This window comes from Homalodisca vitripennis, chromosome 2 (genome assembly GCF_021130785.1).
Source record: "Homalodisca vitripennis isolate AUS2020 chromosome 2, UT_GWSS_2.1, whole genome shotgun sequence".
Classification (NCBI taxonomy): Eukaryota; Metazoa; Arthropoda; class Insecta; order Hemiptera; family Cicadellidae; genus Homalodisca; species Homalodisca vitripennis.
The window spans coordinates 24,497,720-24,521,814 of NC_060208.1; the positions used below are offsets into that span (position 1 = coordinate 24,497,720).

General features: G+C 29.9%; 1 protein-coding gene across 2 annotated transcripts in view; it reads left to right on the plus strand.

The window, feature by feature from the left end:
* The first annotated feature begins 10,552 nt into the window (after positions 1–10,552).
* The window catches only part of LOC124353703 (allatotropins-like), a 35,115-nt gene continuing 21,572 nt past the window's right edge, over positions 10,553–24,095 (plus strand). Inside the window, exon 1 of one of the 2 annotated variants that reach the window (XM_046803673.1) lies at positions 10,553–10,633. The gene's annotated coding sequence lies outside the window, so the exon portion shown is untranslated. The remainder of the gene's footprint in view (positions 10,634–24,095) is intronic. The other variant, XM_046803674.1, reaches the window with a different exon arrangement.

Below are 24,095 nucleotides of genomic sequence, written 5' to 3' on the forward strand. Positions count from 1 at the left end.
TACTGTATCCAGTTAAAAACTAAAAATAACAAAAATTACGACTCTAAGTAATGTTAGAGTTCAACTTGATAATCGCCATATAATATTTTCTTTTGCCTTTACACGTATTGCAATCATTGTAGATGTAGTTTTTGCTTCAGTCATTACAGGAGATGAAATTGATTTTACGCCAGTTAAATAACTTTTAATTATCTGCTCGTATGAAATAAAAAGTAAAATTTTAATTTTAATTAATTCATTGTCGTATTCATCCAAATTGTAGTTTCTGTCTAATGTATCATAATTATGGTAGATTTTGGTTTATTTATTTTCCATTTTTAATTTAATTATTCTAAAGAGAAGGCATTTCTTAGAAAAGAAAGGTAATTGCCATATATAGCAATGAGAATAACTCCAATTTTCAGTGTGGCAGTACATGAAAGTTCTACTTAAAACATATTAAACCCATTTACTTATGCTGAAAAAGTAATTAATTTAGTAACCAAAATGCACTAAATATGAGTGTTGACTGGTCAAAGGTTTCTTCCAAAATTCTAATTGGATAAGTATTTTATTCCTAATTTTGTATATCGTGACATGTAAATAAGAACATTCGCTAATAGTCCACCGTTTTGTTTGTTACTTTCCATATTTATGTGTTGAATATGCCAATTTTTACTTTAGTGAACATGGAATAATATTTTTATATCAAGAACCTGTTACTGTTATTGCCTATTAAATAGTCAGTTACACGTTGTCGATTACAGATGAGTATCAAGTGTCTATTATATATCTGAACAATAAATCTTCTGTTAGTTTACCTTGTTAAAATGAATGAGTTATTATTGTTTTAAATTTAAACTGTTGGATTAGTTATATAAAATGTACCAAAATGAAACCCCTGCTTACTTGTACTTAGAAAAAGTTTGAATATCATAATATTTTATTTTATTGCTAAATACAGTAACTGTTAGCATGTCTCTCCTTTTTTTAGTTTGTAACACTACCTATGTATAATTTTGGGATATTAAAATATATTCCCAAACCATTTGGAATTGAACCTACGTAACAAAGGTACTTAAAATATTAAAAAAAAACATTTTTTTCCTATTTATAAATGCAATTTTTGCCTCATTTGGATAATTTAATCCTTTATCCCTGTATGAAGGATGGAAGTAAGCTGCACTGATAAATATTGACAGTAAACCAGAATGTTGAAAGTTAACTACTAACAGCGGTAATCCTACATCCTGTGCGGAGGCAACACACATTCACCGGCCACTGACATTCCTGGCTTAGTCAGTGTTTTATCGTCAGCCCTTAATATCGACATATATCGGCATTTTAAACTGGAGATTACTGATGACAGAGGGCATTTATTTCGCTAACAGACTTGAAGTTTACAATATGAGAAGTTCCAAAGATTGTAAATACAACTGTCAACGAAGGATCTTCGCGTTTATGTCGCAGTTTGCAGGATAATATTCTCCTGGGACTGTTGCTCTCTGTTTTACTCGGTGCAGGACTTCTTCTATTATAATTATCTATTATCATAAAGCTAATTGGCTGAGCGTCAGCGAAGCCTATAACTCAAGAGGCTGGAAAAAATTAATTTTTGCATGTATTAATAACTGTTTGCACAATATCTCGAAACATAATTGATCTATAGATTTTAAATTGTGCATAAAGTTTCATTCCAATATAGGAAACACTGAGTTCGAGGATGTTTTATGTCACTTTACGAGATTTTGTTTAGCGTTAGCAAATATTTTTACGTTAGTCTTAGTCTTATGAGTAAATATGATGGAAGGAGAACAAAGCAGAATTAATAATATTGTAAACAATAATCGGTACACTCATAAGGGATTTGTGATATATTAACACATGTTGCCTAAAACATACATTGTTCTATGGTGACTTGGTGTATGGATTTCATTATGCATTTTTTTAAACATTGATATGCAACCCCGCTTAAACATAACTTTGAATGTATCACATGGCAACATATCTTAAGAAAGATATCTATAGGATTGGAACTGTTCAATAAATTTTATTTCCATATAGATAAGAATGAGTTGGTATGTACAACCGTAACATTTGTTCGAACGTCTTTGAAACCGTAGGCTGACATAATTTTTACCTGTAAGGGGATGTAGAAATGTATTGTTTTAATGATTGTCGTCGTTCCACTTGTCAATAACAAAATGAAGTAGGGTATATACATAAAAGTATGCATCAAAATTCAACGAAGCCTTTTAATCTACGTATTGTATATTAGCAAAGTTAGGAGTAAAAAGGGTTTGTCTGTTTGAGGCCTACAAGAAGAGTCAAAAGGAGATTTTTCGATTCTGTTTTACTATTCTGTAATTTAATCTTTGAATGATATTACAATATCTTGGTATTAAAATGTAGAATTAGCTAATAAAGTAATAAAATTGCAATGATATCCTAGCATAGCATTTAAATAGTCAATAAAACGATATGAAAATAATTGCAACATACAAATATTGCTTCTTAGCCTTTATTCAAAACTGAGTTTCTATATTGGAAATACAGTAGGTCATCTGTCAATTCTGTTAATCCAATTGGTGTATTGGTTTTCTGTTAACCTTTTTGCCTAAATAATGTTTATATTATAAATACACTGGCTTCGCTAGCAACCCAATTTGGTATCAAGACATAGCAGGATTCACTAGGATGCATATCTTTTTAACTTGTACCTCCTCATTAGTATCCAGAAAATGGTTTAAAATAATACTAATTTGCAATTAAATATATTACATTTTACGCGTTAAATAATTATTTGAAGATTTTTGGTGACATACATTCAATTATGTAACGGTTCTCAAACTGCAAAACGACCTATGAGTAGAAAATATATTTATTAAATTATGTTTACTTAGTTTAAAGTATAATAATCTAGTAAGGCATATATGCCCAAGGCATGTTTACCACCACTCATTCATGATTATATTAAGGATGATTATAAATTGGACAATTATAACAACGTACTGAAGCCGGAGTATAAGACATTAGGCCGATATGTCTGTAGAGCAATTGATAATTATTCTCGGTTTAACATGTACACAATGGCCAGCAATGGTTAATATACTTCTAAAATAATTTCTTAAAACTTACTTTTCCATAGTAAATGTTATGACCATTAAAGTCTTGTTTAACAAGCTAGTCGTATGTTTATCAGACTGATATGCTGGTATAAAGTTGTACGTTTATTAAAGGCTTTGGAAAGTAGGTCAGATTTTTACTGCACTGACAGTAAAGATAAGATAGCGAATGATTTTTCGGCAAACCGCACACATTATTTCAAACTACCCGTTATCTAATTATGGTTCACGCTTTTATTGCACCTATTACAATTAAACTTGTTTGTGATTCCACCCATCGCAACGTGTCCTTTTTGCACTTTTGCATTACCTAATATGCTGACAATATATAAGATTTCGTAATGCGTGATATAATCACTATCATCTGTTACTTCTATTTTTATTGACATAATCCTATTCATAAAACTACTATTATTTTGTTAAATAATTTAAAACTTTTTAAATCTGTCAGATGCTGTGAATAATTATCTACATTCCAAGAGAGCACTGATATTGAAATTTCGGAAAGAAATAATTTGTAATCTATACATGATATTCACTGTTAGTAAATAAATAATAATAAACAGAGAAAGCCATAGGATAAATGAGTTTAATCAAACAAAAATTGTAATAAGGCCACAAAAGGCTCTACAGTCTTAACGTACGGATAACGATATCTGAAGTATATGAACTAGAATTGCCCAGGAAATACGAGCTCTATAATTCAGAGTGAATACTTCATCTCATTTACACATTGAATCCAAACGAGGAACTCTTAAAACAGTTCGAATTATTAAAAATCATTTCATGATTCTTGTATGGTTTTGAAATAATTTACCAACGAGGTATAAAGTCCATAGCCCATATCGGAGTGAAATTATATTGTTGATTTGATAAATGACTTAATCTTGTAACCATTTCTGCGTGTGTTAATTGACTTCAAATGTGGATTATAGAAATAAAATCGTTTCAGTAACTTTCGTGTATTAATATCATACAATTAATGGGTGGGCTTGACACTAGTCAGCTGTTTTGTTACAGCAATATTTTGAGGTTATGTAGGTAGGGGTGAGTAAACTATACGTTGTTAGAAATTATTTTATAAGAGAATTTAATTTTAAATATTTTATGTAATGAAGTTATTAATAAATTTTGAAATAAACTTTAGTTAAGTTGCATACCGACTACACCGCACATTAAAAAATTTAATTATTTGTAGTTTACGGCTTTAATGGCGGCCATCTTGATTTTGGCTTGATAATAAGAAGTCTAAATTACAAACTATGATATGCCCTTGGTTTGTAATAACTTATTGGAGATGTCTAAATTTAAAGAAATAAATTAATGCATCCAAAAAGCTTTAGCTTTTTAAAATTATTCACAAGAAAACTCTAAAACTTTGTGGACTTCATTCTAATTTAAAAAGCGTAATTATTTTACACGATGATTGATTTTATCGTAAAGGTGGTTGAAGTTTAACATTGTTCTTACGGAGGTAAAGCTTTGAGATTTATCACTACAGCCACTTCTAGCGTGGTGATTTGGGTATTATTGAAACCTTTACGACAATGGTGACGAAGGGTAACAAATGCGAACAAAATAATCCAAGCATAATATAAAGGCCATATCATCAATACAGGTTCCTTGGATTCTTTGATTGAATCCAAGGATTCTTTGATTTGATTTGAATCACAGCATTACAGATAAATTTAAATTAAATTACGTTAGTGCAATTTTAATGAAAGATGACTCTAAAATTTGGATGCCTTACATTAGATCCATTTTGTGCATGGGTAAACTACACATTGAATCCGAATGTTAGAAACAATTCAATAAACTGCGCCTCAGGTCCCGGCTGCTAAGTTAAATTATACCCAGGGTTCTCAAAATTGTTATTTCACCCTCAGTAGCCAAAATGTAATACAGAGTGTAGGTTCTGATTATACTTTTAGCTATCAGTAGGGTGAATAAAGGGATGTAGGATCTGTAATGAGGGTACTGCAACCCTATGGCTAATCTCTGTCTTCGCCGGTTTCCTCTTAGCGTTCCTGTCGCAGATACATTTGTTAATAAACCTAGTTTACTAAATATTTCTCAATAGAGTATAGAAATTCATGGTTAAATAATAGATTTATAAATAAATAAGTCTTTAATACGCAATCTCAAGGAGTGCGAATAAAAAACTAACTAGAATTTCATTAATGGTGCTTAGACAGTATTTGCAAGTTTGCTCTTATAAATCTATATTAATGCATAAAATATCACTTTTAATATAAGTTTCATACATTTATTTTCTTATCTTTCCATAGCCTTTCACATCCTTGTATTTTTAAAAAATATAAAGCTTGTGTAGCGTACTCATATAGAAAATTCACTTGATATTCACCTGAAAAATGCCTTTTATGATTTTATAAAGATATAAAGTGCTTTTAAAAAGGGTTATGAATCGATAATACATATAACTTCAAAATAACTTAAGGTGAAGTTTTTGACATTTATTTAGACTAAAAGTAAAAAAACTAAATTAGAGCTTTTAAAAGATTACTTTAGTTATGGGACCAAACATAAGACCAAGAACAGAAAACAACAAACGATATGGCTTTATTACAGACTACATGCTTTTGCCAGTAAATTCAGTGAAAACAAGCTTCTGGTTTAGCGCGTGGGTGTGTTTGCTTACACACACTCACGCCTACATACTAATTCTACATTTTTCATATCATAGTTCTCTAAAGCTAACTCCATGTACAAAAAGGAAAAAATACATCGATGGTTGTTACTAATTCATTGTTTACTCAATATTTTAGATGAGAATAGAATTGAACTTGCAGTAGGTAAACTTGTTTATAATTTTAGAAAAGAAAGTCAGATAGACAAACATATATACGGTATATATATATATATATACATATATATAGAAATGATGTTCTTCCCAGCATAGCTACGCTGATGCTTCGCAAAATGAAACAGAGGTAAAATATTTTGTTACCAAGTTAAAGCCAAAAACCGATATTTAATTCTAAATATTCTTATATAGTTAAACTTTTAGTCACTTGTGAGATATGTAGTGTATAAATATTTATAGAATACACTATATAAGCTTTAAAGATATATGTTATAGAAACCAGTTTTCATTTTATAAAATTTATGTTTGCTGAAGTAACTGGTTGATAAGATGAGGAGGTTATTATATCATTAATGTTTGTGTTGAGGCTTCTCGAAGCATATTTTAAGACATTTTAATAACTAACCTACTGTCAAAACCTGAGAAATCATTTAAAACTAATTATAAATCATTAAACGTTACTGTGATGCACCCTAATAAAATATTAAGAATAGCATATACAATTTACAAACACTCTTGTGTTTACTGCCCTACATTTATCAAATTTAAAATTTCAATTTTAGTAATTCCTATTGAATTACATAAATCAATTTTGGTCTTGCCATAGACGTCTTGCAATATATGGTCTTGCCATAGACGAAACAATAATATATAACTGTCGGCTACTGGTACACAGTACATGAAAATCATATCATTACAGAATATGAATGCAGTTAATTTAATTTCATTATAAGTGTTTACTACAAATCGTATAATGTCACACATATTAATATTGCCTGCAGCATTGCGTAGGGAGAATATTTCAAATGAAGTACACAAAATGTATAAAAATAAAAGTGTAATACACATTTTTGAGTAATTATGTAACGCGACCGATTTGAGGATCTTATTGGTATCCGCTGCCACCACCGGATGATTACAGAAAAAGAAATAAAGTTTGTGCAACAACGTTTGAATTTTAAAACACTGTTTATTATAGATTAATTTATAAAAATTATAAAATTTCGATTGGTTCAGAAATGGAAAACTCCAACCTTTCTGTACGTTTTCTTGTGAGATGGCTCGAACGAATTAAAGTATTGAATTACATTATTGAAAGAATTTAGAAAATTTTATAATACAGCGACAGAGAGAACTACATGTCTACGAGTCTGAGGCCTGAACTAGACTGCCTTCCAGCACACGCAGGTGCTGAGTCTGCATTGTCAGCAGTCTTATTGCTGTCCTCAACAGTGCTGTGCACTTTACAATTATTGTGTCTTCAGTTAAATTTTACCAAATGGATGAAACTTTTATATAACCAAATAAAGCATAGTTTCTTTTATTATTGTTCATATTGGGTTCGGGTCGTTACATTATGCTGATTGCCAATCAATTGTAGTTTCTGCCAATCTTTGAGGTAGTCTGGATGTATAATTACAACGTTCAGGGGACGTGAAATTACTTTGCTTTGAACCCGGCCTTATAGATTTGACAAGTGTTGTATTATACACGAGCCTAGGATAGGCTATGTACGTGGATTACTAATATTGTAAAAAATACACCGTATATTTTAATATTCAATGGTGCATTTTTGATTTTTGTTTAAAATTTTACTAAGCTTGCGAAGTAAATAAACTTTAAAATCGATCATATATTTCTATGGTATAATACGGCTCCATTTTTTGTGTAATATCGTTAAAAAATTTCACACTTAAAGCATATGTTATTATTAAGTTTTAATGAAATGGAATATAAAGGTTTATATCTGAATATAAAAAATATCGCTAACTGATCAAACCAAATATCTTTGTTGTCCAGTTGACGCTTCACTCAAGGGATTACCTGAGTGGAAACTGTTTACCAGTTTTCTCGAATGGCTACTCAGCTTAAGATGTTTTCTCACCTCACCATTCCCTTGTTGATCATATATTCGTCACTGATCCAAATATATGTTTCTCACCTAACACGGTTGCATTTGTGTTTTAGCCAATAAGATTTACTTTGTTTGTACGTCTTCTTTTGAGTGTGGTATTATAACTGACATAGAATATAAATATTGTATGAGATTGCAATATGATTCGAAGCAATAGAAACAATATACTTTTTTGTTTGAGCTACTACTCTAATTGTCTACCAAAGCTATATGAACATAAGTTTTGTATTATATCTTTATAGTATTATCTATATAAATAAATAACCCTAATACTTTCAGTTAATCTTTATAAGGTATTCTTTCATAATACTAGATTTATTATATAATTGTATAACAACTTGGATTAAGTTTTTGTATCGCTTTTAATTGCTCACAGCTAAACTAAAGACTTATTTAAATGAAAAAATATGGATCGAAATACCACAAAATACAAAATATATAGCGATTTCACTCCGTGCCGATGTAAAAAAATAAGAACTAAAACCGCTCAACTACACATACATACAGGGTGCTTCAAACGACTAGTCTGAAATATCCAGTAGTCAAACGACTAACTGAGGATGTTTAGCTTAAACGGATTCACAGCTAAATTGACCACAAAGAATTAGTTTTAAAATAATATCACTCTTTAAAAATATTGTGGTTCACAAAACACTCATAGATCTTCTTCTCGTACAGGAATAACAACAACCCGAAAGAACAAAAAGGTTGAAAAACGAAAAAACAATATTAAGCGACTAAACCTAGACAAGGGAAACATTATGTCTCGTAAGTATCGAATAATGTATAATTAAATTCGACTGTACAAAAATCCTTTTTTTACTTTCAATTGTCATTTTATGTACGCTAAGAATGTAGCTAAGTTCGAGTTGTAGTTTTAGTTGAAGTGAGTATTGGTAATGTAGTAAGTACAGACTTTTAAAACGTTTTTTGGGCCTCTTTTGCGTTACTAATAATAATATAGGAAAGTAAATTCTTAATGTAGAACTTTACGTTGAACTAACATGAATTCTAGTCACGATGCAATCCAACTGAGAATTAATCCTTATTGTGTTAATTTCCCACCATTATACTGGTGGCGCTAATTGTATATTTTTCATATTTCATTTCGGTAAAAAAAATAAAAAAATTCAAAATAATAGCTTCGGTAACTTTTATATAATATCAATATTTTAGTAAGCAATATAACATTATTAAACTGAAGTATTCTATTTGGAGGAAGAGCATGTGTTTTATTCTTTGCTTACATTTGGCTGTATTGCCAATGGCGCAGTGTAGCCGGTGCGGCGGTTATCGCTAGATAACTGAACCAAGGAACGACGAGTTTGGCTGCTGCTTGGATGGGTGACCGCTGAGCGATCTTGTCCTTGCAAGCAGCCCGCCTGCCCGGGTATTATGGTAGTTCGGAAGCCGTTGGCTCACTAGGTCCTTAAAGCCAATGGTCCCCAGCTTCAGAATTAGAATGAACCTCTTTATTTTTCCAGGCCTCTCACCGTTACGTCTTTAGTAAGCTGTTTAGTTCACGGATGGCTTTTGAGCCCTGACTTTATCTAGTGAAATAAGTCTCATGGCTTTTTAGCCCTGACTTTATCTGGTGAAATAAGTCTTTACCTGGTGAGGTAGATCTCAACTTTTTATTTTGCAAGTCAAATGTTTCCTCTTAAACCAAAAGTATTTCCTCAAAGCGGACAACGATTTTGTATCTGGCTTTATAGTCTAGCCAACTAGATCATTACAATACTATTATTAGGGTAAAATACACAGTTGAATTCATGCAACCTTAACTTAATTACGTGTATTGGAAAAACCTGACTAAAGATAAGTTTCAGATAGCGCACTGCTTTCTAGAAAATCCAGCAACTGTCATGAGTTATAGCAAGAATTTGAAACTGGAAAGTGAAAACAATGAATTAAACAGTTGAGCTTGTATGAAAATAGGTGATAACAATCTCAATTTCGGATTCTAGTCAAGAAAAAAAATTAAGTTGATGTCTCGTTTTTAATTTCATATTTTTATGGGTTAATTTCAATATTTGATTTCCATGAGACTTAAAAAATATTATTTTTCTTTATTTACCTCCTTTCATCATCTCAGTGAATATTAATTATCAAAGAGTAATATTAGTCTGTATATTCCTAGAAGAAGTACAATTGTAAGGTTCTTAGAAATGAGCTAAGATAAATACGTTAGATTTTCCTCCAATGATTATTTCCTCCTTGAAAATGTACTGCTACCTTAGTTTCTATAAGGACTCAATATTAATTTTGCAAATCTACTTCTATATAATCAAATAATTTCTAAAAGGTATGCTATGGAGCTGCTGTATTCTGTGTCAGATAAATGAGATAGTTTCCTATTCAAGAATATCTATTTGAAATGCTAGTTATGTTACATCACAACCATCGTGACATGAGTAGGACAGACGATTCCTGGAAAATATGTGAGTTCCAGGTAATGTTTCTTTCATGAAGCGATATAAACCTCTCGTGTTGACTCGGTGCTGGAAAGTCCCTTCTAAATAATGAAACCTCTACCAATTAATCATCAGTGGGGTGTAGCAGTTAATAAACTAATTGTGCAAATAGTCGAAACCGTCGTAGGACATTTATTACTTCACCTGCTCGTCTGCCGCAACAACTCAGCGGGAGTGGCTGACGCGTCTAACGTGGGGGTGTAGGTGGTCCGGGGGCGTGAGGGGGGTGCACGGACGCGGCTGCCCAGTACGTACATAATGCCTGTCGAGCGTCTCTCATTCACAGTGCGCTGGTTGCCGGAGAGCCTTGCTGCTGGTGAGTGTCCTGAGACGCGCCTAACACGTTAAAGTACACCTTTTGTTCACTCTCACTGTTGATGTTTATCTATGTGTTTATAAGGTTTGGCTATAGAGAGGCCTTCGTTGTAGGGGACTGGTGGCAAAGCAAAATATTTGCTGAGGAGGCAAAAACACTTTTTATCAAAATCATTGAAGTTTAATTTATTCGGAAGTTAGGTACAAGAATATTTCTTACCTGATGACTTTCAACATAACAAGATAATGCGTTTAAATCAATTGAAAGTTTATAAATTTTTATACACTTATTACAAAATAAACAGAATTTTACTATAATGTAAAGAGGACCGAAAATAGAATTGACACATACAAAATTATTTTATACCTTTTGGAGTTCCATTTTTATAGTTTTTTATAATAAATATAACTGATAAAACATTGATAGTTTTCTGACATTAAAGTGTTTAAAAAGTTTTTATGGAAAACAGATTAAAAATTATTTAATTTTAAACTATTACATTGTAATTACTTATATGAACTAAATATATCAAATTACTTTTGCCTTTTAATATATTTTTCATATACGGCCAACTTTTAATGTATCAAGTAAATCTGTAATGAAAATATTTGTATCCGTCTTTGTCCATTGAAACACTATTGATTTTAAACAAGACCATATTTTTTGAATTTGGATATTACCAACGTATGCAGTGTCTCCACTGTATATTGTACACATAAACATAGCCTGAAAATTATGTTTCATGTTAGTCAAAATGCATTATACTTTAAAGAAACGTGGTTAGGTTGGAAGATATCGGTCTTTTTCAACATGAATAGCAATCAATTACATACTAAAATAGACATAACATTGTTGTTCTATGCAATATAGTCCATTTATAGACATTTTATGTTTTCAGTCATTTTTCGTACATCTAATCTCTTAACGCCCTTTTTACACAAAACGGATGACTAAATTGTATTGTGTAAACGAATTAAAGAGATCGTTTTAAAAAGAAAAAGAAAATAGAATAGGGTGATATGGGGTATATTAAAAAAAGATAATTACTGACCCACATGTATATTATTCTTGTCATAATTAATTACATTAACGTATAAGGGGATATGCTTAATATTTAATATTAGTTTTCTGTCAATGGTAATACTCAGAGTTTAATAATATTGTTGAAATGGTTTGCATATTTCGTTTTGGAAAGGTATTCGATGCAATTTACTTTCCCTTTACGTGAATAGTGTAACTAATATTTTTGTTAGTTATCCTAAACGTATTTTTTGGACTGGGTATGCGAACATTAAATAATTAATTAGTTCTGATGTAGTTAGAAATACTTATTGTATCGCTTGACCGGGAAGAGTGAGTTACGGCAAACCGTTATATCACACCTCCGTTTGAAATGATTATAAAATATTATATCCTTTATACTTTAAAACAATAATAGCTGAAGTATAATATAAAAAGAACGTCATAAGAAATTTACAAGTATTAAAACAGTTATTAAATTCATATCTTTCAGTTTCTATTTTCATACACTGTGTCGTAATAGCTTTGAATATGAGTATATTCGCAGTAGTTTTACAATATAACGTAATGGAAATGTACTTGGTTTACGAATATTCCACTCTAAAAATATAATGCTTCATATTCAAACTACGTAATATATAACGCGGTTTTGGAAAACTACGTTAAAAAGTAATTGGAAAATCTAGCAAACTGTTGAACCATGAATTTTTACAACATAACTAATAATTGTCACAAACGAGTGACAAATGTATTGGCTGAGCATCGTTAAGTTTTCAATTAGTGATCTGAAGCCACCATGAAAACAATGAAATAATTTATATAATTTAATAACTCCCAGACATATATAATCAGATACAATGTATCTGACTTTACAGTATTATTACCGTTCATAACAATATAATTCATACATAATAATCAACGAATAAGTAAAATACTGAAAATATTTCACAAACCCTCTTAGAAGTTACATTTCAGTACCAATATTCTATGGAAATTATACATGTTTTAAAATGTTTTTAAATAATATAAATATAATTCAAAACGTTTTCTATTGCCTACACTGAAATTTTAGATACAAGTTTCATCATTAAATATACATTCCGTTTTGGCACAGCTAGGAATATCTTTTTAAAATACCTTTCCTAGCTTTACAGGATGATTAGGACAGGAGTTGATTTCAATTGGATAGCTTCTTTGAATGTACCCATAAACATGGATTCTAAATCCTCATTTTTTGTAAATACAAAAACACTAGTTCTATAAAATATAAAATTTTATTGATATCATAATATTAATTTAAAACAAAATAATTTATATCTAGTAATTATATTAGGTGAAAACAGTTTTCAACAAAGCAAAAAAGCATAAAAGCCTTTGTTTCATTTGCAACATTTTATTTCATATAGAATTTACAGGAAAGAACTTATAAAGAGTAAGGCTTTATAGACACGAGTATACGGGATATATAGAGAATGAAACAGTTGAATGGTTAGGAAATGCTTATTTGAAATGTTCTAGTGTTTTCAAAACAATTATGTATTGGTTTTGAAACAACTGTGCCATTTCAAGCTCCAGATCTAGAGTGAAATCAGACTCGTTCATGTTCTCAAATTGAAAAGATGAATTATGTAAATTTAGATTTAATAAAGAAACCAATTTTTATATACATCTAGCAGTTACTCGCGGCTTTGCACGTGTAAGAGAACTTCTGGTTCGAGTGAATTATATTCCCTAATCCAATGTTGGGTTTACCTTGTTGACACAAATCAATTGACGCGTAATGTATTGATAAGTATATATTTATAGCCATTGCAATTTACCCCGGTCTTAATATTTTTGTTCACTATTTAATTTTGCCTTATATCAATAATAAAGAAAAAAATATATAAATACTCAGTTCTGAGAAACCTACTTGTGTTAAAAGGCAACTAAGATAAGCATTCCTCAAATGTATGGTATTAGTTAAAATATTGTAAATTTGACCTTGCTATCTACATTCCAGTACTGACCAAGAACTACAATAATAATATGTGTTAAAGTAAAAAGTTTATTTTTACTAAAACCTTTATTTTTCTTACTCTCTCTTGAACAGCACAAAAGGTTCAAATAAGAAGTACTGTTACTAACAAGATTACAATTAAATATACATGTAAAAAATATAGGTAATTAATTTAAATGAAACATATGATTCTGCTATCATAAAGCAATGCTTACCAAGAAAAAAACCACTACATTTAATAGACTGGTTAAATTAATATTATTTATCTTTGGTAATGTAACTTTAGAGACCAGAGGGGCGTAGCCTGGAGTTATCTTCGTAATAGAATTAAGCCTACAATGCCTACAGGGGACCTAAGAACATTCATGTGAAACGTTTATCACAATGAGTCTAGTATTTATTACTTGGTTCAGTAACAGACACAATCACACACAGATAGACACCAGTACATGTTACATAATAGTACAAATAAGTGAACAACGAGAGAAAACTATCATTTTGTGTGTAAAACCTCAATTTCTGCCTTATAATGCTCAAAAAACCCGTTTTGTTAAAGTTCTTTCAGGACAAAAGTCGTAAAGTAATATTAAATAGCATAATAGCAATGTATAATCGCTATTTTACTACCAACATATACTGAAACCCGTACATAATCAATGGAAAATAGGGAATATTATTGTTAGGAGAAGCATAAATACACAAACATTATATATATATATAATATAATTTAAAATGGATTACGTATATTATATATAGATGTATGCGAAAGCATATGACATCATTATTAGCTAGATTAATTATATAAATTAATCCAACATCACTTATACAGTATATATATATATATATATATATATATATATAATATATATATATATATATATATATAATATACTTATATATTTAAGACATTACTTCATGTATCACAAAACATGATTTCATCTAAGGCAAATATGTACAATGTAAAACCATACTAAGATGTACTCGTATTTTCATCCGATCCATTTTCTATTGGTAGTTAAGGTGATGTTAATAGGATCTGCCATTAAAATATTATTGTTTATTAAAACAAATATTACCCACACTGTATTGGCATTGAGGGCTTGCCGGTTGGTTCCTTTATATATTCCCAAGTATCAGTAGAATGTGAGCAGTGTAATGCAGTAAAACTGTCACCCTCAGAACCTAGAAAGGAACAAGTTGATGTTTCCATTTCAAACTACAGAGCCATGATAAGAGTTAATATCTTGCTGTAGGATTAATATATTGTAAAAATAAAAAATGCCTATTACTAGGAAATTAGAACCGAAAAAGATTCTAAAGATATAAAGTCTAAAGTTTAGTGTACCACTTCAGTGACTAGTATAGCGAACGCCAGCATGTCTTTCGTAACAGCTGGGTATGGCACTAATGCACGCTTGTAGCCATAACACAGAGTCGATTGAGATATAAAATATTAAAATGCATTTTAATATATATTTTAACCCCTTACTCATATCATATTTCCACACAAAGAAGACACAGAATCAGAGTTTGAGCGAAAAAAAAGAGTATGATCATCAATCTCAACTTTACGATCATCAACCGATAAGATTCGGCGATACTTTCCTGCTAAACACATTCACACTGTAAGATACTTTAGTAGCAGATTGTTTGAATGAAAACCTGTACCAGCAACCTTACCTGTGTCAAAATACTATAAAAACTTAAATTTCTTTCTCTGCATTTTTTACGGTTAAAAAACAGATTACGTCAATACTGATCAAGCGCGTCAACATATAGACCCAATATACCTTCTATGGGATAAATTGTCGATGGCAAAGACTAACACCAAAATGTAGTGAAGTGAAAGGTTTCCTATACTTGACTTAAGATGACTTAAGTGGACATGGGTTATCCACGCATCGAATGAAACGTAATGTGTGCCAATTTCAAAATAGTCTCAGCTGCATTATAAAGTGTTCTACAAAGAATAATTTTCATGTAAATATAATAAGTTTGTAGTTTAATGCACATTGGAATGAAATGCCAAAAGCAAATGTCTTTTTAAATTAAAAAAAGTTAATTAGGTAACATGTGAACAACAGAACTCATCTTAAGTAATATTTATTCTCATCTGAAAATGATTTAGCCAGAATGCAGTATCAGCAGGCTCAAACTTTAATTAGTCTACCATAAAGTTATTTTTAAATTATGTATGCATAATTGTGTTAATTGGTTAAAGTATATTCTTGTATTATATGTTAAACTGTAGAGTGGTAAAATTATTTACTGCATAGACTGAAAATATATACTATTGATGGATATTTTTTGTTTTCGCTTGGAAATAAATCAGTCCGCGCTTTGATATATTCCTTCTCAGAAAGCGTTCCTTTGTTAGCTTGTTCCTTTGTACAGATCAAACCAATAAATATTATCCGTTGCAACCAAAGTGACAACAATTTACAAAAGCTATTTCAACTAAATTAACTGATGGTAAAAGCACAGGTTTCTTGGTACTTATAGGTTTATAAATAGATCGTTTTGCTTTATGTTATTTCTTCGTCATCCTTTGATAAAAATAAATGTATTCCGTCTTTTGTAGTTTAATGTGGTCGTGTTTTACATGTATGATGTGGTTTGAATTTATAAGAATCTTGAACAAGACATAGCTTTGAAAGTATTAAGGAACTTTAGTTTGAGATATAATTGAATTATAAATGCTAATACGATAGAGAATACTGAGTAAATGTTTCCATTACAGAGTAATTCAATTCTTTTATAATGTGATTTAATTGTGTTCAGTTTCTTCTCACACAGAATTCAACTAATTTTGAAATCGGTAATCACACTAAAACATATCGTTTAGTGTTTAATAAAACGTTCCTTTGTGATAAAATATTACTAAATGGCCAATAAATATTTAAATTCTTCTTAAATTTCAAAATAAACCTTATTTGGTATTAAGTACAGTACAGGTTTCATCTCGAAAGGCGTGTTAAACAAATCAATCTTATGTCATGTAGGAAGTTTAGTGGTAACTATTACTATTTTTTCAATATGTCCATGATTAAAATGTGTTAAGAAATTACTAGAAATAGAATTCCAAGTAGGATTTTAAATAAAATTTGTTTGTTTATTATGAGAATTCATTAATTATTTTTATCATGTTAAAAATTATTATTATTTTTATACAAGGTAAAAGTTACCCACATCACGTGACGTAAGAGGATTTGCTGAAATAGTATGTAAAGTTTCAAGTCTTTCGGTCAGGAATACATACATACAATCGACCTAAAAAGAAGTTTACACAACAATAACCCATCATAGAACTCATTACTATGGAAATGAATTTTCGTTAACATTTTAAAATCTACTTGACTTATTTATCGACTTGTATTGCAAGATGACACATTAGGATTATTTGAATAATTTGCATTTCAAATCACTGTTGAAATAATATAGTTTACACACCAAGTCACTACAAATTTGTGTTGTATGTGTTGGAATAGTTTAGCTACATATGTTTATTATATGACATATTTAAATCTCTTGTAGGTGTATTGGGTTTGCTTGCAAATATATTTTCTATACTGTTTTCTAAATTCCATCGTGGTTACCAATGGGATCAATGCAAAAGTATTCGCTAACACACACATAATTCCCAAGAAGTGACATTCACCATACAACTCGGGGTTCCTCTTATATAAGTTTCCTCTTATGTACAATTTTAAGCCCATATGTTAATTCGTTTTATATATACCGCACCAGCATAAATGAAGTTTTCTATTAATACGAATGATAATATTTGTTAAAGCTCAGAAAAAATGATTTGCAACATTTATACATGCGTATTTATGCCAAGTAGTACATTCATGAATAAAAAATAACCGTAGAGCGCCATATGCAATGCATACTTCTACAATCATAACACCGTAGTTGTGTGTGTACAAAATATAATTATGCACTTAAAATGATATTATTTTTTAATTTTGTCATAATTCTGAATCAAATTATTGAAGATCTACATTAAGCACACTGAAAAAAGTAAATATTCTCAATAGCAAAAAAAGAAAGATACTAAGTATACTGAGTATCGTAAAGTAAATATAAATTACAACTCGCAAACTGAAATATGATAGGTAAAATTATAATAAAGAGTATTTTACAACTAAAGAGCATTTGTGTTAAAGTAGAAAAGCTACGTTCTGTTCTAAAACAACATGGGTTGTTGATAGAATACTGCCAATATTAGTGAAAATATAATATTTTCTAATTCTTGTACATGATATTGAATGTATGTATAAAGCTGAAATGTACATTTAACTTTGTATAATTTATTTCACATCTGCAATAAGTCTGTTTTCTAGGAAATCCTCTTAAATATTTTTTAAATAAATTAAATTTTAAATGAAGGATTCCAATCATTGTCTGCTTCTCTCTTGAAAAATACAGCTAACATTCTTGCATAATGCAGTTCTTGTTTGGAAATTTTATACTTAAGAATTAACTGAATCACCTAAAATTATCTTTTATCAAATAAAAATATTAGTGCATTCAACCCTTTTCAATATACCACAGATAGACTTTATTTAAATTTAAAATATTAGCTTGATAAAATCCAAATTTCCTGTATCATTAAAATCTCACATATTATATCATTTCATAGTATAGGTATACAACAAGGTAAAGTATCAAAGGATTAGCTTACAAAATGTTTTCATTTACCATTACAGTATCTAAAAATTAAAATCTTAAACATTTTTAATCACACATCTACCTGCTACATGTAAAAACATGTTGTTAGTAGTAGCAATGAAATCCTATTTTATTAATTTGGTTACATTTTCTGTAAACTATGTAATAAGGTTAGGTATGGTTGGGAAACCATTGTATCTGATTTTATATTCGTATATGTTATTGTTTTATGTAAATTCTTGTAATGACTCATTTCATACACCCATCTCACATTCATATGAATATTTAATTTAATTTAGAAATTTATTAGTAATAGTAATAAAATAATTAAGGAATAATTATTTATAAATTGCCTCAAATTTTAATACAAACAATAAATACAAAATTAAATATATCAAAATTAATCAAAATTCACTTTATTACATATAAAACTCAAAAGTTATAAAGTAAACTAAAGTCAGTGATACAGTGTGCAGGGATGATTGTTGAAGAGTGAAGAGAGCAGAGGTTTAAAAGTTTAGAGGAGAGAGGGATATAGAAGAAGTGAAGCAAGATTATTATTTTAAATAAAGAAACTGGTTACATTTTATTCAGCAGTATTTGGTTCAAAAGAAAGGTTAGTTCATATTACCACTGAAGTACAGAGAAGCAGAAGACAGACATTGGGTGAGAAAATTCCTTTTAAGTTTAACAGTGATCCATTGGAAGAACATACAACCCAGGAACATTCGATTTGGCTAACAATTCAAAATTAATATAATTATAATTTAACAAAATTATTTTTCAAATTACAATATCTCTTATTAATACCTAATATTTCTATTTCATTAAGCCAGCACGACCACCCTGCCCTAAAATTTAAGAACTGTATTTAAAATAATTTACCATTATTGTATCCTCCATCTTGTTTCAAAATTCAAACCTGTATGTCAATTTATCATCATTAAAGTTCACATTTGTATCATACTGAGTTATTTATTATTTCTAGCTCTAATCATCAGAATACAAATAACGTTTAACCATTTATTTAAAGTGTACAGTAGTAGTTTATTACATTCTATTTTACAATAATTCATGAGGATTTAAAATTTTTAAATCTTTCTACAATTTGCCTAAATAAGTTTTGACATCGAAACTGGTCTGAGCTTAACAGATATGATAACGATAATCTAAGAATGTAAGTTATCTTTTCGACATAGTATTGTTAGTTTATTTAGAGTGTACTCTTTAAAATACAAATTTAAATGATATAAACATGTTCAGATCGCTTTTCTTTGGATCCAATCAAGCGTGGAAATTTCCCAAAATTTTAAGTTAATAGCTTTTTTTTACTATTTATATAATACATGCATTGTAATAAATTTTATCGATCTTAATTTGAGCTAAGAAGGATAAAAGGTTCGAAAACCATTTCTTAACATTTAGTTTTAAAGAGAAAGCATTGCCATTTAAAAATATAATTATGCATTTACAAAAATATTAATGCATATTTAATATTCATATAGTTTTACTGCTGTATATTCAGATGCCAGGCTGTTGTGAAATATAGCATTTTTCTAACCGTACCGAGAAAGATGTTTAAATACCGAGTACAAAAGAGTGATGTAATACAAACTGTCAACGTGGTAGAGAAGATACATATTGTGAATAATACGACACTCTTGAGACAAAGAAAGTACATAATGAAATTTATTATTCAGAAGCACTTAAAAGTTAATGTTATTACCAGAGGATGTCAGGAGGTAATGGACTTTCTAAGACTTACAGTACATTTCTCAAGTCTTGGTTTCTTGAATACATCTTGCGAAGCACGGTTTTTTAAAAGTCCCACATTATGTTTATGACCGTTGTTACTTAAGGTTAATTGAATTCTCGTAAAGCATTGTAAAACGAGTAAAGCACTGTGTGATAGTGTTTATTTAAATTATTGTTAAACTCAACATTATTTAAATTATAATATAATAAAACATAAGTGTGTAACTGAAAGGCCTGTTGGTAAAATATTTTATCAGTATTTACTTAAAAGATTGGATAGAACAATAAATTACAAAATCATCGTAATGACAACAAAAAAACACTTACAAATATATTCAATACGAACGCCCTAATCCAAATAATATTATAAATACATGAAAAAATGCCATTGTGTGTCATTTTGCTTTCACGTGTAAACTATTACACCGATTGTACTGAAATTTGACATGGACATATTCACGGTGGCTGGGATGACTATAGGTCTATTGTTATTTAACAAATACCATTGGATTATGCCCCACTAGTCCAAGTAGTAAAAAATACCATTTTGGTGTAAAAACTTGTGGATTATTAATTAAAAGATCCTATTACATTTAAGTAACTGTTTTAAGCAAACATTTTTGTATGACAGTTCAATCCTATATCTACTAATTTTAACTACTATTTAAACTATAATATTTATGTTTTATAATGAAAATTTAATTGAGACTAAACCGGTGTTGAAACTTTTATGCTTTCTTTCCTCGTTTTGCTAAAGCATGTCAAATAAACTGAAACATTTGTTTTAATTTTTATTTTGTAATATAAGTGCTTGATTAGTAGAGTAATGCAGATAACAAAGTCAAAGATTTACTATAACTTTTATTACAAACTGAGCCAGTGACCAATTAAAAGCATCTATAATACTTTGAATCATTATGTGCAAGGATGTCTAGATACTCAAGACTGATTGACATTTTAATGTGGTACTTTTACTCTAACACGTTTCATGGAGCCTTTATTCTCCAGACTAAGTCTGAAAAACAATTGTTGTACAATACTTCACTCGAATTTGACACAATAAATACCATAGACCTGAAGGGAATTTACGGGCTGATACTTTCAGCCGACGGAAACTTCAGAGTCCTAAGTGTTTACGTATATTATATTTATCAATACAGCGTGAAGAAAAAACACACAGAAAAGACAATTCTACAGGTCCCAGGTAGACAGAAGAGGAATGTCCTAGATTACTAGCAAGTTTCAATGGCTCTTAGCCAAATTTCATTCAGGGATATCATAGAACGATCATAGTTATTTTACTAAAAGATAAAAATGCTCATCCAAAATTTAAAATCTCTAGATACAATCTTCCTTCAAATTTTATTTTTTAGGTTAGGTTTCTTTTTATTGTCTGTAAGTTTTTAAGCTGAAGCAAATTGCCATGCATCACTAATAAGTGCGATATAGAAGTTAAGCATCAACCAATACATTACGTCTTTAAGTTTTCGTTATAGATATATCGTGCGGATAGATATACGGATAGAAATGAAATTGTTCTAACCCCTTAAGTGATAGTACTCTCCACAGCTAAGCAACGAAGTCATTAACGTCTTCGTATTCCGATCTTCATCGGTTAGCTGATTTCATAATGCAAGAGTTGCTTGTACCATTTAAGCACATACCTCCGAGCCATAGACCTGGAGTCAAAGTTCTCACTGCTCACCAATTATCAGAAACTAATTAACCTTTGCGTCAATATATTACACCTTCACGTTTACATGAACAGTACGTTGAGCAGGAAACTAATAATGTATTAACAATATGTACGCTCATTTCCCTTGTCTCGATGGCAAATGATATGCTATTGCGATATCTACAATTAACACTACACTAGCTTGATAGATAATTAATTCAAATAATATAATTTATGTATATACTTACAGACATTTCCGTGTGTAATTTTTTCATCACCTACTGACATGCGATGTTTGAGTAATCAGTGAAGTAATTATTATTTTTAAATTAGAAATGTAATTATAAACACATACATCTAATGTTTGTCTAATCCTAAGAAAATGTGTTTCTTTTTGGTTATAGTAAATATTTGGTACGCAACTATAATTTCGATTTGAATAACTAATCAGAGAGTAATAAAACTCTTTCGATATATTAGGCTCATAAGTAAAATTTAAATAAATATACTTATTATTGCCATTGCCATAACAGATCTAATATCAGTTGCCAAATTAAGACTACATTAATTCTACATTAGTAATTAACAACTTTTATTATGATTATAATATATAACACATTGCATTATTAAGAGACTGGCTTACTCAAAGTCCAGTTTTATTTATAAAATACATCATCTAGGATAAATTAGAATGCAACAAAATAACTATTTCTCCATATTCTACTATAATAAAAAGAATTGTTGGAATATATCACTGTAAAAATCATATGTTCTTACGCAGCTGCCGTGTATCGTAAATAAATAGCCTATAATTTAATCAGTAGTGTAGATTTAACTAACGATTATGACTTAAGCCATAAGTGAACGGTAAAGGATGGATTGATCAATAATGTTTCTTCAAATTTACTATTTCCCCTACTTTATTTTCATACTATAACTATACCTATTCCTTCTCATTGTAAGTGTAACATAAAAGATTAGTGGAAAATGTTCTTTGCAAGGAAATCATATTTAAAGATAGACGCCATTATATTAAAACCCGATTATTAGTTACGAGCACAAGTGCCACTCTTTTATATAATTATATAAATCACAACAGAATGAAATGAAAATGGGTAAATTGAAAAAAAGATATATAGATTTATATAACAGCACTACGTTTCTTGAACTCGATATCAAAGCTTCCAAATGGCTATGGTTGAATTCATACTTTTTATACATTATGAGTTGTTTTGTTTCCTTTGTAAATTACTAAGAAAATCACTTTGCGTGAAAGATAGTTATTGCAGGAATATAAATAAAACTTTATAATTTAACTAACTGAACAAGTTTTCGGGTGATCAATATCATGCCTTGGGAGCAGTTAACTACAGTTTAGACAAGATTTCTAACATTGTATGATTGCGTAAGTGTAAGATTAATTGAAATGCGCGCCTTCAAATATTGTTTATTGGCAACCTTAAGGTATCATAACAATATTTCAATTTACAATTGTCTACGATTGTCTAGGTAAAATATTCCTGGAACTTCAATGGAGATGTTACTTATAAAATACCTAATTAAGTACCTATTTCGCCCATTTAGTAATTACTAACCCTTTAACTTGACGTGAAACAATATGAAATGTTTTTTTTTTTAACAGATAATTTATTTCATCTTGAAAACTAGGTAACTACGATCTTGATAAATTTTGCTTCAAGATGGTTAAAAAACTTCATAACTTCTCAGTAATGACGGTCAGGCTATCGCCTCACTCGTTGAAAATCTCAACATCATTTATAAAGGTGGACAACGATAGCGACTAATTGGTTACCTTCGCCATTTGTCAAGCAGGTGGTTCCCAACCACTTCCCTTGCGTCAACCTCTTACAATCTGGAGAAATCGTTGCCATCATCGTCCATTTTCTTCTTCCTTCCTTAGTTGCCTCCATACGTTGTAATTGCCTCACGGCACAAGTTGGTAATTAAAACAGTACAATACAACGTCAATAAAAACATTGTAAATCTTAATAGTCTTCCTTTGTAACAACGGTTCGTTTACTTGAAACAACGGTTAGATTATCAAAGCTATTGATTATAATTTATTACACAATATGTGCCTTGTGTACAACAATATTAGGTGTAAATACCACATTCTATCTTAAAGAACGGAGTGTGTTGTGTCAGTAAAAGTATACTATAACTATCTTCAAGCGGAGAGGTAGAATTAATTATCCGACATACAAAGAGGTGTTGACTACAAAGGTTGTTTGGATTGCCCAGGAGCAATTTAACATCGTTGCAATCACTCGCAATAATGAAATTACAGAGACCTCGTATTTTTTCCTCTATGAATATAA